The 16,962-nt window shown below is 41.2% G+C and overlaps 1 long non-coding RNA gene across 1 annotated transcript in view; it reads right to left on the reverse strand.

Moving 5' to 3' along the window:
- LOC140593910 (uncharacterized) overlaps positions 1-16,962 on the reverse strand; it is a 96,382-nt gene that overhangs the window by 75,428 nt on the left and 3,992 nt on the right. Inside the window, exon 2 of the long non-coding RNA XR_011994333.1 lies at positions 1,826-1,922. This is a non-coding gene — a long non-coding RNA (uncharacterized lncRNA). The remainder of the gene's footprint in view (positions 1-1,825; positions 1,923-16,962) is intronic.

The raw sequence follows: 16,962 nt of genomic DNA on the forward strand, positions 1-16,962 counted from the left end.
AGTAATCAAGAGTAAAATTTCCAAGGTCTCAAGATTCCTTGAATGTATCCTTAAAATTCTGATACATCGAATGTTGCATTTACTCCTGATTTCATGTGACCTTTATTTAAATACCATCTCCCTTTGGCAACAGAATAATTTTGTCACTTGGGATTAAAAGTGATATTTTTTGCAAAATGGCAAACCATCTTGACATTTCATTACAAATCTTTTAACAAATTTCTGTTCTCATACAAAACTGTTCTTCCAAGTGGAAAAGAGACCACCACCCCCATCAGTGGTTTTATAAAAACAAAATGCTTCTTTGCGGTGAGAATACAGAGGGGCCATAGGGAGTGGCTATGAGTGAGGACAGCTGGATTCCACATGTATCTCCTCTACCAATCCACCCTGTGACCTTGAAATGCCTAAACCCCAGTTTCCTCATCTGTAAAATGAGATATTTCACCAGATGGTCTCTAATGCCCTTTGGGCTATACATATTACTTAGTATCACTTTGTAGCTTTGAAATGCCTAACATCCTTGGGTGCAAAAAAAAAAAAAAAAGACTTTCCTAAAGGCCTCCATTAGTTATATTAGGAGAAGCAGAATAACGGCTCCTTCAAAGATGTTCATGTTTTAATCCTCATACCTGTGAATATGCTATTTTACATGGAAAAAGGGACTTTGCAAATGAGATTAGGTTATGGGCTTTGAGATAGGGAGATTTTCCTGCTCATCCAGGTGCACGCAATCTAATCATAAATCCAGAAGCTAAGAACCTTTCCTGGCTGTGATTAGAGAGAGACATGTGACTGCAGAAAGGTGAAGTCAGAGAGCACATTGGTGGCTTTAAAAATGGAGGAAGGGAGCATAAACCAAGGAATGTGTACAGCCTCTGAAAGCTGGAAAAGACAAGGTAACAGATTCTTCTCCAGAGTTTCTGGAAAGGAATGCAGCCATACCGACGCCTTGTTTTCAGCCCAGTCAGACCTGAGTCAGGCTCCCAACTTGAACTGTAAGATAATTAATTTGTATTGTTTAAACTGCCTAGTTTGTGGTAATTTATTATGGCAACAGTAGAAACCAAATATGCCCTAATAATACAAGGAATATTCAGAAGCCTGGCACTTTGCATAGCCCATTGATGGGGAAAACCAGGGCCTCCTATAAGCATATCCTTGAGGGTCATTTAGCCCAGGGCATAATTTGATATCCTTAACAATTCCAATTTAAGAATCCTCAAATTTAGACTTTTTGACACGGATCTCCAAAAAACCCCTTTGAAAAGTAAAAAAATAAAAATAAAAAATATATATACAGTGTGTGTGTATAAATGTGTGTATAAATACACTCAGTCAGGTATATTCAGTCAGGTTAATTTTTCCACACCCCTAAGAAAACCACTGGATTTTATACTGAATGACCAACATGAAAACCAGATTGATAATTTGTAACAAATGCCACTCACGTTAAGCCAGTTGCAGTGGGCATGCCCAGTGTAAATAATAAAAGGACATTCTGAGGCAGGTAGCCTCTGTTATGCAGCTCTGAATCAGAGGGGTAGGTGATCTCGGTCTGAGAAACTTGAAGGCTATAAGCAGCATTTGGATATATGTAAGAGTCTAGAATAAAAGGAGACCTTGGAGGTTTCCCAGGCCTCCTCTTACATTTCACAGATAACCAAACCAAGACTGAAAGATCAGGAACTGTCCCAAAACTAAAGTAGAATACTCCTGAAGTATTCTTATTTCTGTAGTAGAAGGCCTTATGATCAAAAGGAAAACAGGATTGCAAAGTAAACTTAGATCACAGTGTCCTAGAATCTGCATTGCATAAACTTACCTGGCAAGTCACCTGTCACATCACATTTTGAGGTCTTGCTAGTCAAACCAAGAAGCTGATCATGATTTTTGGAGGCAGCAGGTGAAGGAGGAGACAGCTGGGAAATAAAAACTGACATGTAAGCTATCAACTAATGGAGCTACAAAATAAGCACACACATCTCAAAATAAGTAGAATCTCTAAATGGTCTGCAATCCACCTTGACCTAAATTATCTGGATAATTTGCATATTATCAATGGTTTGATTACATAACAAACATTAATGGTCACCATCTAGAGGTGGAAGAAAACTTAGGAGCATCTAATCTATCCCCAGAATTGTATAAATGGAAACAGGCCCAAGAGGTTGAGGGATGCATCCCGGTGGCAGAGCCAGGATTTCAGCCCCATTTGTCAACTCCCAGGCTCGTGCTTATGCCCTCTGCTTGGTGAAACTTAGATGATGCTTTACTGTGAAGACCCTCAAAGCTTCATGAAATGTATGTTCAGTTGCAGACCCACCTGCTACCATTTGCCTGTCAGTCTGAAAATTGTACCTCCTGAGTTCAGAATTCTTATGCTCTGACAGAGAAAGAAAAAATGGGCTTGTAATCCCAACTTTTTGGTGAATAAATAAGACAGTGTAGTCGGCAGAGGACAAAACTTCCTTAAGGAGACTTAGATAGAAACACTAATTATTCACCAGATATCTGATCCCCTAATGGCCAAAATGTTTGGGAAAACCAGACTTCACTTTCTCTTCCTCCACCAAATAACACTGTGTTAACAGGCTGTCAGTGATTACCCTGACATTCAGCTTAATATATTTAACGAGAGATAAAGACATCCATCCAGAGCCATTAGATAAACTCAACTTTGGTAGTAAACCTAATTTGACAATATTATTCCAGTACTTCAAATCTTAGTCTTTGCTAGGGCAACTACTCACATCTTTATTCCTGATTTCTCTAATTCACTCTCTGAATAAAGAGGCACAGAGAATGCTTACCCACCAAGTGCTACTGTTCTAGGAAAATTCATTTCACTGTTAATGCTAAAGGGACAGGAGGATTTCAGATTGGGGGTATTTGTATTCTGTGGTGTCCCTGTGCTCTTTTCAAATCTCATCCTAGAAATGAAATGCATAGGTAGGAAGAGTTGTATTAAATGAGCACTACCCGTGGATTATTCATTTGCAAAGATTGATAATGCAATAAAATACTCCTAACTTTGAAACTATGAGTAATAAAATGTAATCTTTTTTTATATTTCTGAGTGCACTTTAAAATTATGCAGTGCCTTGGAGTCATTGAAAAGAATATTACTTTTTATAGATCATAGGACCATAGTACTTAGAATTCAAAGAGACTTGTGTCATCTGGTTGAGAATTCACAAGAAGGGTTTGTATACTTGCCAATTACAGTTGATTGGTATGGGTCCAGTATGCCATGCTGATGCTGGGTATGGGCTAAGTAGACAAATATAATGTGATTGATTAGCAATGTCTGCCATGGGTAGAAGTAAAGAATAACCACTAGTAGGACACATATTTGCTATCCTTAACAATTCCAACATTTTCATTTTAAACATGAGAAGCCAAAAACCTAAGCATAGTTCAAAAATTTACCAGAATGAACCAGCAGGTCTATGGTTGAGCAAGACTAGCCACCACTATTTCTATCATAGCATGCTAGCTCTGGAATATCAACTCACAATTTCTACAAAATAGAAAACCAAATAAGAGTTTCTTGAGTATCTAAAAACTTTGGCAGAAAAAGAAAAACAAGGCAGAAAATATCTTTGGATGGTGACGTACATTTCCTAGGAAACTGGTGACAATTTGCTGAATAACTCAGAAGAATTTGAAGTTAATTTTCCAGTGAGGCACTATGTACTTTAAACTATAATCATGCTTTCAGAATTCATTTTTATACAGTCAATAAATATGTTTTAGTGTCTTCTCTCTGCAAGATACTGTATTAGAATTGGGAGAATAGAAATGAAACATTCTATGCAAAGATCCCCTAGCGTTCATTCAGCAGACATTTACTGAGCAGTTGCTCATGTCAGACAACTCCATCCCAGAGATTCAAAACCAAGCAAAATTCTGCCCTAAATGAGTTGTTTTCCTAGTAGGCAGTATCTGACACCATACTCAGTGGTGTCCACCAAACAGAAACCAACTTTTTGGTGTTTAGATCCACAGGAAATTCCCAAGAAACCAAAGATAGAGACAATGCTATGAAGAAAAAGGTAAAGTAAGGGAGATGCTGGCTATTTTTCAAAATAAATGCCTAGGCTTTAAATATTTTAAGTCTTTTTTATTGAAGTATGGCACATGTATATCAATCACAATGCACAGTTCAGTGAATCAACACACAGTGGATGGAATAATTACATCCATGAAAATTATCACCCAGGTCAAGAAATAAAACATTACCAGCACAGAAACCCCCATGTCCTCCCCAATCAGTACCCCTGATATCAGCCCCCAAGGATGAAAATTATCCCGACTTCCCACACCAGCCTCGTTTTGTCAATTCCTCAAGTTTATATAGATAAAATCATGTTATATTTATTGTTTTATGTCTGGCTTCTTTTGCTCAACAATATTTTTGTAGTTATTATCCACATTCTGGAGTAGCTAGAACTTGTTCATTTTTGTATCTGTAAATATCCTTTAGTTTTTTTATCCATTCTATTGCTGTAGGATATCTGTGTTGCTTACAGACTGGAATTATTAGGTAAAATGCTTCTATGGACATTCCTGCATGCATTTCTCCTGGAAATATAACTAGAATTGTAATTGCTGAGTCATATGGTACATTTATGGTGACCTTTATTGTAGTACTTCCAAACAGCTTTCCAAAGTGGCTACTAATCAACTAAAACTCATGCCTATAGTACTAAAGTGTTCCCAATGCTACATATTCTCATCAACGTTTGGTATTTTCAGTATATTTAATATAATCAGTCTTGTAGCTATTTCATTAAAGTTTTAATTTGCATTTCCCTAGATTACTAAGGAAGCCTACTACATTCTTATGTTTATTGAGCATTCAGATATCTTTTGGGAATTACCTGTTCAAACCTCTTGCTCATTTTTCATTTGGATTGCCTTTTTTTCTTTTATTCGTACAAGTTTTTGATAAGGTGGATTATATTTAAAGTAAGAACTTGTGTTCATCAAAATACACAAGAGTGTTTCTGTCAGCGTTGAATCAAGATATATGTGACCCATTTCAGTTATTTGGAAAGAGAAGGTTTAATGATATAGAATTATTAACTAGATACAAAAACAGTTAACTGGATAACTAAAAAGGCAAAAAGAAAACACTAAGGCATCATGAAGGCAGCAAGTGCAGGAAATGGCTAACTCCCAGGAACTGGAGCAACAAAGGGAAAAGATAACAACATTAAACTCAGAGCCTGGTGAAGTCAGCTGCTACTGGAGTCTCTAAGAGGGAGAACTTCAGGCTCTTGTGTTAAATGCTGGGAAAGTTACAAACCGAATTTGATTGCCCCGGCAGAAACAATCTGATGCTGCTGCAATGAAGCATGACTAGCTAGCTTGGAGTTAGGATCACGGAGTTAGGATCACGGATCACAGAAAGAGGAAAAAGTCCCCTCCTCCAGCCTTGCGGTATCCCTGGAGCACACCCTACTGACAACTGATAAAGCAGAGCCTGGGGTTGGAGCTCAGAGGCTATAGCTTGATACCTAGCAAGAGAACAGAAGAACAAACAAAAGAGCAAGAGGGAGGGAAAATGCATATCCGACAGTGTGTTTGGGTGTAGGTTTGAGTGATGCCTAGAAGTTAATAACAGCTAACCTTTGAGGAGGTGCCTACCACATTCTGGCCTGTTTTAAAGCTTCACCACGTTATCATAGCTCCTCTCGAAATGGCCTTTACCTGAGAACTCTCACTATTCCCACTTGAAAGATGAAATAAAGGCAAGAGAGTTTACATAACCTGCCCAAGGGCACACTGCCGGGAGGTGCCAGATAGGGTAGGTAACAATTCAGATCAATCTAATTCATTTTTATCTTCATACTCAAATTCAAAAATAAAGAGGATTCACTGTAAAAAAGCTATAAAAGATTATGGTAAATGAGACATGAAAATTAATAGCCAGGTCTCCTGGCTGAAGGGAACTTTTACAGTAATCAATATTTTCCGGTCATATTAGCTCATAAAAATATGGCAGATGGCATCAATACCTTTCTTTCTTTACCTTCTACTATCTTTATTTTCCTCTAGTTGGTCTTTTAGGAATCCTTGTCCTTGTGGTGAAAAACCACAGATTCTACTGATGGATTTGTTTAAAATTACATTACTGACAGTTGCTTGGATTTCTGTACTTTGTTCTAACAGACAGTAATTGTGTTTGGGTGAGGACAGTCCTTCTTTCTCTTCTCTACAATCAAAACTCAAGACCAGGCTGCTCTTAAAGCTGTAACCAACAGGAAAACTCTCTCAGGTTGGCTGCATACAATTGTTTGTATGAATTTGAGCCACCTACATATGGGGCACTGCAATTTTGCTTTCCTCACTCATGGACACAGCCTCAGTGTGCTGATCTGCCAGAAATTTAGAGAAAAATAAGAGGACTCATTTATTCATTTATTCTCAAGTTGAAGTGTAGAGTCAGCTGCAAATCTGACTTCGGTAAAAGACAGACCAGCATGGCAGTACTGTGAAATTAAAAGTGGAAGCTAACATTTATTGGGCACCCTCTGGATCTCAGGCAGGATGGTAGGTACTGCCACTGCCTCCTACCCAGTGTGTGCTCGTCCATCCCCCCAGCTCAGCTGAATCTCCACCCTGCAGCCAAATGCCAAACCTGATCACATGACTCATTGTGATGGGGAAGATTAAAATTCTTAACTCTGTGTACCAGGCACTGCTTTCCCTATAGCCTGACTTCAGCCAATTACACCTTCACCCCCTGACCTCTATCCTACTAGGTTCCTTCTGACTCAGGGCTCTTGCACATGCTGTTTCTGCTTTTCTCTCCTGTTCCCCACATACACCTCTTTCCCCTAGTTGACTCTTATCTTCAGATATCATTTCCTGAGGGAAACTTCTTTGATTTCCCTTTCCAAACAGGTGAGGTCCTCCAGTTAGAGGCTCATAGCTACCTGGATTTTCTCTTTATGTCATCCGTCATTTATGACATAATACTCTCATGTCTATTTAAGCTTTGTCTATTTTTCCCACTAGACTGTAGGTTCTAGGAGACGATAGGCATGCCTATATCCCTTATCATCATGTGTCCACAGCACCTAACAATGTACTGGAACATGGTCACCATTTGAGAAGGATGTCATGAAGGAGTCATTAACATCCATGATCACAGCTGGTAGGGTACATCAAGCAACCTGTTTATTCTACATCTGGTTTGAATTTTTCCCCCCATAAAGGCCAGGGCACATTCATATTCTCATGTCAGCTGCTTTCACTTCTTTATCTATTTGAGTAGGGTATATACTTGATTGTCACTCTTCTGATGACAGTACACATGAAGCCAAGAGGGTGACTGCATGAGCAGTTGCACGGTGAAGTTCTATGGTGGGGCCTGAGGATATTCATTTTAGCAAGTTCTCCAGGTGTCCTGAGCCCACCTTGAATGGCACTGCCTTGGCCCCACACCCTATTCCATTTTCACCCCTTAAACCTACCTGCTCTCAGAAATCTCCCCTACACTCCAAAACCTTTGTATCTTCACATTGGGCCCTGCATTAGTTTCCTTTCCCCACTATGCCAAATTCCCACAAGCTCCATGGCTTAAAATGAAACAAGTATAACTATCTTACAGTTTTAGAAGTCAGAAGTCCAGAATGTCTCTAAGCTGAAATCAAAGTTTTAGAAGGACTGTATTCCTTCTAGAGGTTCAAGGGGAGAGTTTGTTTCCTTGCCTTCCCCAGCTTTTGCAAGCCATTGCATGCATGGGCTACCACCTCACTGGTTCTCTGCTTCTGTTGTCATGTCTCCTTCTCTGACTCTGACCTCATGCATCCTTCTTATAAAGACCATAGGTGATTATATTGAGCCATCCAGGTAGTCAGGATAATTTTCCATCTCAAGATCCTTAATTGAACACATCTGCAAAGTCCCGTTTTCCATTTATATATTCACAGGTTCTAGGAGAAGGATGTGGACATCTTTAGAGGTTTATTACACAGCCTAGCACACGCTCCAATCCCCACATCATCATTTTTCCTTTCCTACCATTTCTAGGGAAGAAAGGCCCCTTATATTTGCCAAAGTTTACACCATAACTTTTCCCTACCCCTGCTCTTCACATCCTCCCACATTGCCTGCCCCTCCTGTTGTCAAATATTACATCCCATTGTCTTCAGCAGTAGTGAGTGAATTCTTTTTGGAGACAGACTGGTCTGGGTTTGAATTCCCAGCTCTGTTACTTCCAGCTGTGTGGACTCAGACATAGAACTTCAACTCTAGCTCCCTTCTAGTAGATTTACGAATGTCTCCCTTCAGGGCTGTTGTAAGGATTAATGGAAATAATGGATGGAAAGTCTCTCTCCCACAGCCTGTCAGATGGAAAGCACTCAGATAAAGAAAATTTTGCCATTATTATCTTCATTGTTCCCCCCTTCTATTCTAATTTGGACTCTGGAGGTCTATACCACTTTTAAAGATGATTGGGTTCTCTCTGTAAGCCACCACTCCAATAGCACATGCCATGACTGGGCAGACATAGGCTGGCCTTTTCTATCTGCCACATTGTTTTCTAAGTTGAATTCAGTCCAACAGTTTTTTTATTAACCCCCCTCCTCCCCTGGGTTGTTTGCTGAGCATACGCAGGTGAGTAAGACATTCCTCAGGGTTGGGCAATGGAATACGTAAAAATAAAATTTCAAAGTAAAGTGACAAGTGCCATAGTTGCTTGGAGACATCAGAAAAGATTTCTAGATAAAGAGATACTTGAGCTGAGTGAAGTAGGAAATACTTTTTGCAGGAAAGGGGTTATTGCTCTTTGTATTCTTCAATTATATCACTGCCCAAGGCACTGGGCCAAACTCTATCATCAGCAAGATTTACGCTTGAGTGTTTCAGAATAATAAGAGCTTCACCATTCTGTTCTTTCAAGCCCAAGCCTGGCACAGACAGAGCTTGTGGTGCAGGCCTGGTTAATCCCAGGATACCCTACTTTTCCAGGGACAGGCATGATATAAATTTAAAGCAGCACCATCAGTTTTCTTGATTAGAATATGGTGACTACCCAAGTATCTTCAGCCAGCACTGAGAGACTCCTGCCAACAGGAAGACGGCCATGTGATAAAATATAAAGAAGATCAGGCTGAGCTGTAAATCAGTGGCTGTCTGACTTTTTAGATCTTGACTCATTAGAGCAGAGTGAAAAACCTACCTCCACACATCCTGTGCATGCCAGCTTTCTAAAGCAAAAGAATTCTGTGATGGCTAAGAATTGGAGTGAGCTCATAACAATAAAATCTCTGAAAATGCATGTCAGCCAACACAGTGATCAACAAAAGCAAATCCCAACATAATTTCTCAACTAAATTAATGCAATAAAAAGAGCAACAACCCAAAACCAATCCAATTGAAAACAGTGCTGATGCTATACATCTAACACAGCATCCTTCCAGAAGGTCGTGGGAGTCCCTTCACTTCTCGTGCTTACGTGTTCTCAGTAAAAGCTCCAATATTGCCAAAGCACTGGGTGGCTGCCAGACTTATTGACAGAATATAAAATGGAAGTTTTAGCAAACTCTACTAATGCCTTAATTTTAATTTATGAGAACCAAGTTTTAGTTACCTGTATGTTTTAATGTTATTAATAAATAGTCCTTAGTTGTGTATCAATGTAAAAATCTATGGGCTTATGTCTACTATCTGCAAACAAACAATAAAAAGACTTACATTCTCAGATCCATTTATAATCTATGCAGGAAAAGCCTTGCAACCTACAGTGGACTCAAGCTCTACTCAAAGATACTATGCTCCAAGTGAAACCAGCATGCATTCTTCATCTCCTAGTCCCCTTGATGTGGTTCTCTTTTCATCTTTCTTGGAGGAAGCCAAGGAGTGTCACACAGCACTGCAAGAATCAAGAATAACACTAAAAATCTATGGTCAGAGCATGAATCTGAAGGTAGATCCAGAAACTAGAAGTCCAGGGATGAAGAGGGTAGGACAAAGGTTAAGGAGCACACAATGAGCTAAGGTTTGTGGTTACCTGAATTTACAGATTTCTAGAAAATGAAAGCTAGTTGTGACATAGAAAATCATTCATCGGGATCCCTGGGTGGCGCAGCGGTTTGGCGCCTGCCTTTGGCCCAGGGCGTGATCCTGGAGACCCGGGATCGAATCCCACATCAGGCTCCCAGTGCATGGAGCCTGCTTCTCCCTCTGCCTGTGTCTCTGCCTCTCTCTCTCTCTCCGTGACTATCATAAACAAACAAAAAAAAATTAAAAAAAAAAGATTTAGAAAATCATTCATCTTGAACCTTTCATAGGGAAAAAAATGACTTATCACAAAAAAATAGAAATGATAGCATGTACCTCTCAATAATTGCTGTAAATTCAATGAAAGGACACATGCAAAGCACGTGGATTGATTTTGGATCAGAGTAAATGTTTAACAAATGTTTGCTCATTCCTGAGTGACAGGACCAGAATAAGTCTTCTCATTTAGAGGAAGTGTTTTGTCAGGCTGCCAACAATCCCTAGCATATAGGAAATTCATATTAAAACAGTGGTAATCTCAAGAGCGTGATACTGACTCCAAGCTCTGGTACACTCTGAGGGAGTTCATATGCTTCTGTCCAGATAGGCATGAATCTCAGGCTCAGTTTAGAATAGATAGAATTCTATCTATTAAGGTTATTCTTTATATGCGACCCTCCCATGGCAGGAAGTTCTACAGAACTTTTGCCACACCATGGCTTATGCATCTCATCTCAGATACTCCTATGACTTCTCTGGAAAAAAAATATGCTCTTAATTTTTTTAATTAAAGTTATTATTAGGGACTTCTGGGTGGCTCAGCGGTTGAGTGTCTGCCTTCAGCTCAGGGCATGATCCCGGGGTCCTGGGATCGAGTCCCATGTCGGGCTCCCTGCAAGGAGCCTGCTTCTCCCTCTGCCTGTGTCTCTGCCTCTGTGTATGTGTGTCTCTAATGAATAAATAAATAAATTTGTAAAAAAAAAATAGTTATTAATTACCTATATTTTAATTTACTGATAAGTTACTTAGAATTATGACCTATTGAAAAAATAGAAACGGCTTAGAAGCCAGGAAGGGAAAAAAAATCCCAGTATCCAAAGGTAATCACCCTTTCAGAATATTTCATTATTGAGGCTGCACATTGTTTTGTCTGTGCCTTTCTTTCTGTACACCTGTCAGAAACTGACTCTGGCTCACTTAAGCAGAAAATATTTTAATGGGAAAATAGCTGATCACTCACAAAATATTGGACATTTTGTTTGTCTCAACCTTCCATATTTTAAATAATGCCAAGAAAAATACTTTGTGCATTGGGACACCTAGGTCGCTCAGCGGTTGAGCCCCTGCCTTCGCCTCAGGGCATGATCCCGGTGTCCCGGGATCGGGATCAAGTCCCACTCTGGGATCCCTGCATGGAGCCTGCTTCTCCCTCTGCCTGTGTCTCTGCCTCTCTCTCTCTGTGTCTCTCATGAATAAATAAAATCTTAAAAAAAAAAGAATACCTTGTGCACAAATTTTTATCTGTTCATTGAATTATTTCCATGGGTTTGAATTCTAGCAGTAGGGACTAGGGTTGAATCCTTTTAGGTCATGAGATCCTTATTTTGGGGTCTTGAATTTTGATTAAGTTCTTGGATAGCTACTATAAATCTGTAAGTAATTCTTATGAAGGAAAATGAGTGATAAACCTCTTCCGTGTGTTTCATGTCTAAGATGCATATAATATAAGGCTTACCAACTGCTCTTTGTCCACATTGTGGCTATTGCTGCAGCCAGATGAAGAGCTCTGATGTCATTGTTGAAACTTGGGCAGCTGGAAGAGGGGCCTCCATGTGTTGCTGCTGCCCCACTAACTAGCCCTGTGTCAGTGCTGGATGCAACCATTGAGACAAAGTGGCTAAGGCCCACCTTCTACTCAGTCCTTTGCCTCTAAGAAGGTCCCTATACTTTTTTTAAAAAGATTACTTATTTATTTATCATGAGAGACACATAGAGGCAGAGACACAGGCAGAGAAAGAAACACGCTCGCTATGGGGAGCCTATTGCAGGACTCAATCCCAGGATCCCAGGATCACGCCCTGAGCTGAAGGCAGATACTCAACCACTGAGCCACCCGGGTGTCCCAGTCCCTTCACTTCTTAGAGAGAAATGTGTCCCCTTCTTCTCCGGGAACCATCATGGTTCACCTGTCATAAAAAACAAAATGAAACAAAGCATATAATGTGGCCCACTGCCCTGGATACCCTGCTATGTTGTTTATAGGCCCACTTCCCTAGCCGCCACCTTCACACTATAACCCAGCCAAGGAGAGAGATTCTATTTTAGTCATCTTTTTTCTCTGCTAGCTCATTACTCTCTTTCTCCCAGTGGAATGTAAACTCTGTAAGGACAGGTACTTCTGGAGTTTTTCTTTTTCCTGGCAGTTTCCTCAGTTCTTTTTTACTTTTTTTTAAGAGTTTATTTATTTATTTATTCATAAGAGACACACAGAGAGAGGCAGAGACATGGGCAGAGGGAGGAGAAGCAGGCTCCATGCAGGGAGCCCTCTGTGGGATTCAATCCCGGGACCCAAGATCATGCCCTGAGCCCAAAGCAGATGCTCAATCACTGAGCCCCCCAGGTGTCCCTCCTCAGTTCTTATAACAACATTTGGCCCATGAAACACACACAGTGAGTACAATGGTTAACTTAAGTTGAAGAATAGCCAGGCAGTATAGAGTCTAGAGTCTTCATGTGATTGTTCTCTCTAAACACACCTGGATTCATTTCTCGGCTCTGGCACTGGCTTTCAAAGCACCTTAGCCTTTTTTTGTCTTCCTGGCCCTCCAGTTAGCTCCTCTACTGAGCACATTATGAGACTCTCTTTTATCCATCTTTCTATTTTTAATTAATTGAAAGTCACATTACTCAGATATCTATTAATAACTTAATGTGAGGTATTTTCCCAATGAACACCTAGGTTATAAATTTTCCTACTGCCTCATAATATAAATGATAAACTGATGTCAGTTGCAGCTAAGGATACAAGTCCTAGCATTGGGGAACCCAAGCTGAATTCATGCATTTTGAATTATATTTATTCAAACCCTAATTTAATTGCCTTTCTGCCTCTCTTCTAATTTCTCTCGTAAGTTGCTGGACTTTCTTCCGTACAGATATATGAGATACATTATTCTAGTTATATCTGAACTTGGTCATTGTGCTGGTCTCTTATTTTCAAGCCAGTGGCATATGAAATTATTCAGTTCCAGGCCATTGGACGGCATCACAGCATTTTAGAACATCCAGGGATCATGGAACTTTGTTCCCCTGCAAGTGTAGAAAGATGAGGATAGTTAAAAGCATCAACCTTAACCGTTCCAGTTTCCTTCATTATAGTTGTTTATGCATCCGTGTGAAACTCTGTTTGAGTGAAGTATTTTGAAACATGTATATTTATGAACACACATGTGAACATGTGTGTGTATACAAATAGACGTATTCATATATACATCCAAGTGCACCCACAGAAGACCTCTGATAGAGTTCCACCCTGTGGTAGAAGTTACTAACGGAACCAAAATACAGAATAAATAATATTCTTTCCTGACTCCTTGAAGTCAGGCTCGGCCCTCGGATTCACGTTGGCCATTAAAATAAGAGGGAGGCGGTGTGTGTCACTCACAGGCTGAAGCAGTCCTCCAGAAGGAGGTGCTGATATGGGAGTGCCCTAGATTGAAGCAGCCTGCACTGGGGTTCCGTCTCCAGGGTTACCACACCCAGTGCAGACTTGATTTAAGCAAAAAAAATACCCTTGTTGTGTTAATGCGCTGAGAGTTTTTTACTGTGGTAAAACCTCCCACTTCCTGGCCATTGTAAACCCTTGGCCAAGAGAGAAGACATTGAAACGACCTAGCTGTGAGCCCAGGTCACCATGGGAAACAAGGCAAGGGTGGAATCTGGGACTCCTTCCCCCTCGCCTTGTGTTCTTCTCCTTGTACTCTACTCCTTTGCTTCCTCACTACGGTGCAAACACCCTGTGGAGTCAGGAAAAGCTAGAAAGCAAATCATGAAATGGTTTTGTACACAAGTTTAAAAACATAAATTGTTCACCATTTTACTATCTTGCAAAATCTTCCCTACCTTCCCTGTCAAATAAGAGATGGATGTGATTGCAAGAAGTCTCAGTAAATTGCCACATTAAGTATCGTCACAAATAATCATTCTTGCAAATAACCCAACATGCCTGAGACTTGAATAGGCTCTGGTGTACCTGAAAATATTATGAAAGCAGTGAAAGACGTATATAAAGGCATTTTTTTTCAAATCCCAAATTATTCACCAATATTACTGAAATATGAAAGTGAGTAGTTAATAAAATTGTCAACATTTTGAAAGGGCTATGAAATATCCTCACCACATCTAGTTTTTATGCTTGCTCACAGAGCAGGTTTCCCTGTTCTCTCCCCTGCAGGTCTGCATAAAGCAGACAAGATCCATCTTTCATTCCCTTAGAACCCCGGGATTTACAGGATCACAGACACCGAGACACTCATTCTGAGGCAGTGGCTGCCAGACCCAGCACTTGAAGGTGAGAAGCAGACTGAAGAAAGGATGTCTTGCTGGATATATTGTGTTTTTTCCTGATAGATAGGTTGCCAAAAATTTTTTAACGATTCTCCATTTGGACAAGTTTAGGAGAGTATTTGCGGTTTCTGGAGACTAGAAATAAGAGAATTACCATGACTTTATTCTAAAGATTTTAAAGGTAATGACAGCACCATGAGAACAGCTCAAAGAACTACATGAAAATGATCCCCTTTGTGAATGAATCACAGAACTACAAAGGATTGAAAGATCCCTAACTCTGATCCTTTATGGTCAAGGGAAGCCTAAGGTGAACATGAAGCCTTGAGGGTAGACCCCTCACGGCCTGGCACAGTGCTTGGAGCATCTTTGTGAGGCATATAATTCATGGAGAGTGGATGGGAGAGCAGAAGGTGCTCTGGTAATAAGTACTGTAATAACACCAGACATGTGCCTGGGCTGCCCGGGCACACCAGGATGTGGTGCCATGTGGTGTCATTCTGTCTACACATACAAGAGGTTGCAAACACAGTGCTAGCCAGATCTGGGGAGGTAACACACTGGCTGGTTGGGGTCTCTGACCAACAGGGGCTGCCCATCTAAATGGGCAGCTGCCACTTCCTACAAGACAACTGTTCCCATGCCTGAATCCCACCAACAGCTGCCAAACCTTCCTGTTTTTTGAATAGAAATCAATACTCACATGTGTACTTTTCAATTTCCAAATGTCACCAACGAATTCAAAAACTCAAACTATCACAAAAGACAAAACAGATCCTCCTAACTCTAGCTGGGTGGTCACTAGTATTTTACTTCTTACCAGTGGAGGAGAAAGCTGCCATATATATGGAAGTGGGAAAGGACTCTTGGAACAAGGTAAATCTGTTACTTGCATGTGCTTCTGTGCCAAAAAGTAAAGAACTGGAAGGTGTACGCAGTTCCAAAATTAATGGATTAATTGCTTAATTAAAAATGGTAATGGATGAAATAGCACCCTTTTATTGCCGGCTCACAGGGCAGCAGAGAGGCTCTGTCAGGTTTCACCTGCTTCACTGCCCTGGTGGCTGGCCCTCTTGCCAGGAGACTAAAGTGTATGTCAGCTGTGGCCCCTGCCCAATACCCACCCTGCTCCATGCAAGACTGGCTCTTGAAAATGGCACACACAGCAGGAGGGAGGAAGGGCAGCCAGGATGGGCAGTTGGGAGGGAGGAAATCTCTTGAGCACAGCCCAGTAGCAGGGAGGCAGCCCATTCTGCCAGCCCAACGCCAGGTCTCCAGCCTGCTGGGTGCCCAAAGAGAAAGGTGGAAGGAGGGGACACAAACCTGCCACTGTCACTTGGGTGACCCAGGCCTCACCTTCCAGCCAGTGGGCCAAGTCCTTGGGCTGGGACTCTGGCCTTCCCACTGCCCTGTTCAAGCACCTGGGGCCAGCAGACTCTAGGGCTGGCGCCCCTTGGCTGACAGCTGCTGCTAAATCTGCAAGGCAATGTCCAAACTGGCCTTCCACAGATGGAGCCTCAAGGGTACATGAAGGCAGGGAAGGGAAGGTGAGGTTGAGGAACCTCCCTGCTGCACTGGGAGCCGACAGAAAAAGGGTGCTGTTCCATCTGTTACCATTTTTAATTAAGCGATGATTAAAGGCTGACCTTCAGAAGAACCTGGGTGGGCCAGAGGGCCTGGAGCTGAGAAGTAGGATATGTGTACCCCTGCCCCTCTTTCCCAAATGGGCACCCCAGCTTCGAGTCCCCAGTCACTCCCCTGTATCCACTGATGATGAGAGAAGGCCCTGAACCAGTGCTTTAAAACACCGTGAAAGAACCAAACTTAAAAATCTCAGGAAACCACAGGTGGTGCCTGCTCATGTAGCTTGTGTGAGGAGAATGAACAGAAAGTTCTATCACCATTCCTGTTCCTCTGGGCTTGTCACCAGCATCTTGAACATGGTGCCCTTCCACAGCTGCCTTGCAAAGGGGTAGGGGAAGGGAAGTGGGAGCAGGGGATGGGAGGGTAGGTGGGGGAAGACCAGCACAGCAGAAGTGCAAATACAAAAATCTTAATTTACTGGGGCACCTGGGTGGCGCAGTGATTGAACATCTGCCTTCAGCTCAGGTCGTGACCCCAGGGTCCTGGGATCAAGTCCCACTTGGGGCTCCCTGCAAGGAGCCTTCTTTTCCCTCCGCCTATGTCTCTGCATCTCTCATGAATAAATTAATTTAAAATCTTTTTTAAAAATCTTAATTTACTGCAGACTATTTTCTCATGTTGTAACTCGTGTTCTGAACATCATTAAATAGACATTTGTTTTAAAAAATGATAACAGAATATATCTACAAGGCAATCTAGTTTGACTTTTTCTAAAATCTGTGATTTCTTTTC

The sequence above is a fragment of the Vulpes vulpes genome, chromosome 9 (assembly GCF_048418805.1).
Source record: "Vulpes vulpes isolate BD-2025 chromosome 9, VulVul3, whole genome shotgun sequence".
NCBI classification, from domain to species: domain Eukaryota; kingdom Metazoa; phylum Chordata; class Mammalia; order Carnivora; family Canidae; genus Vulpes; species Vulpes vulpes.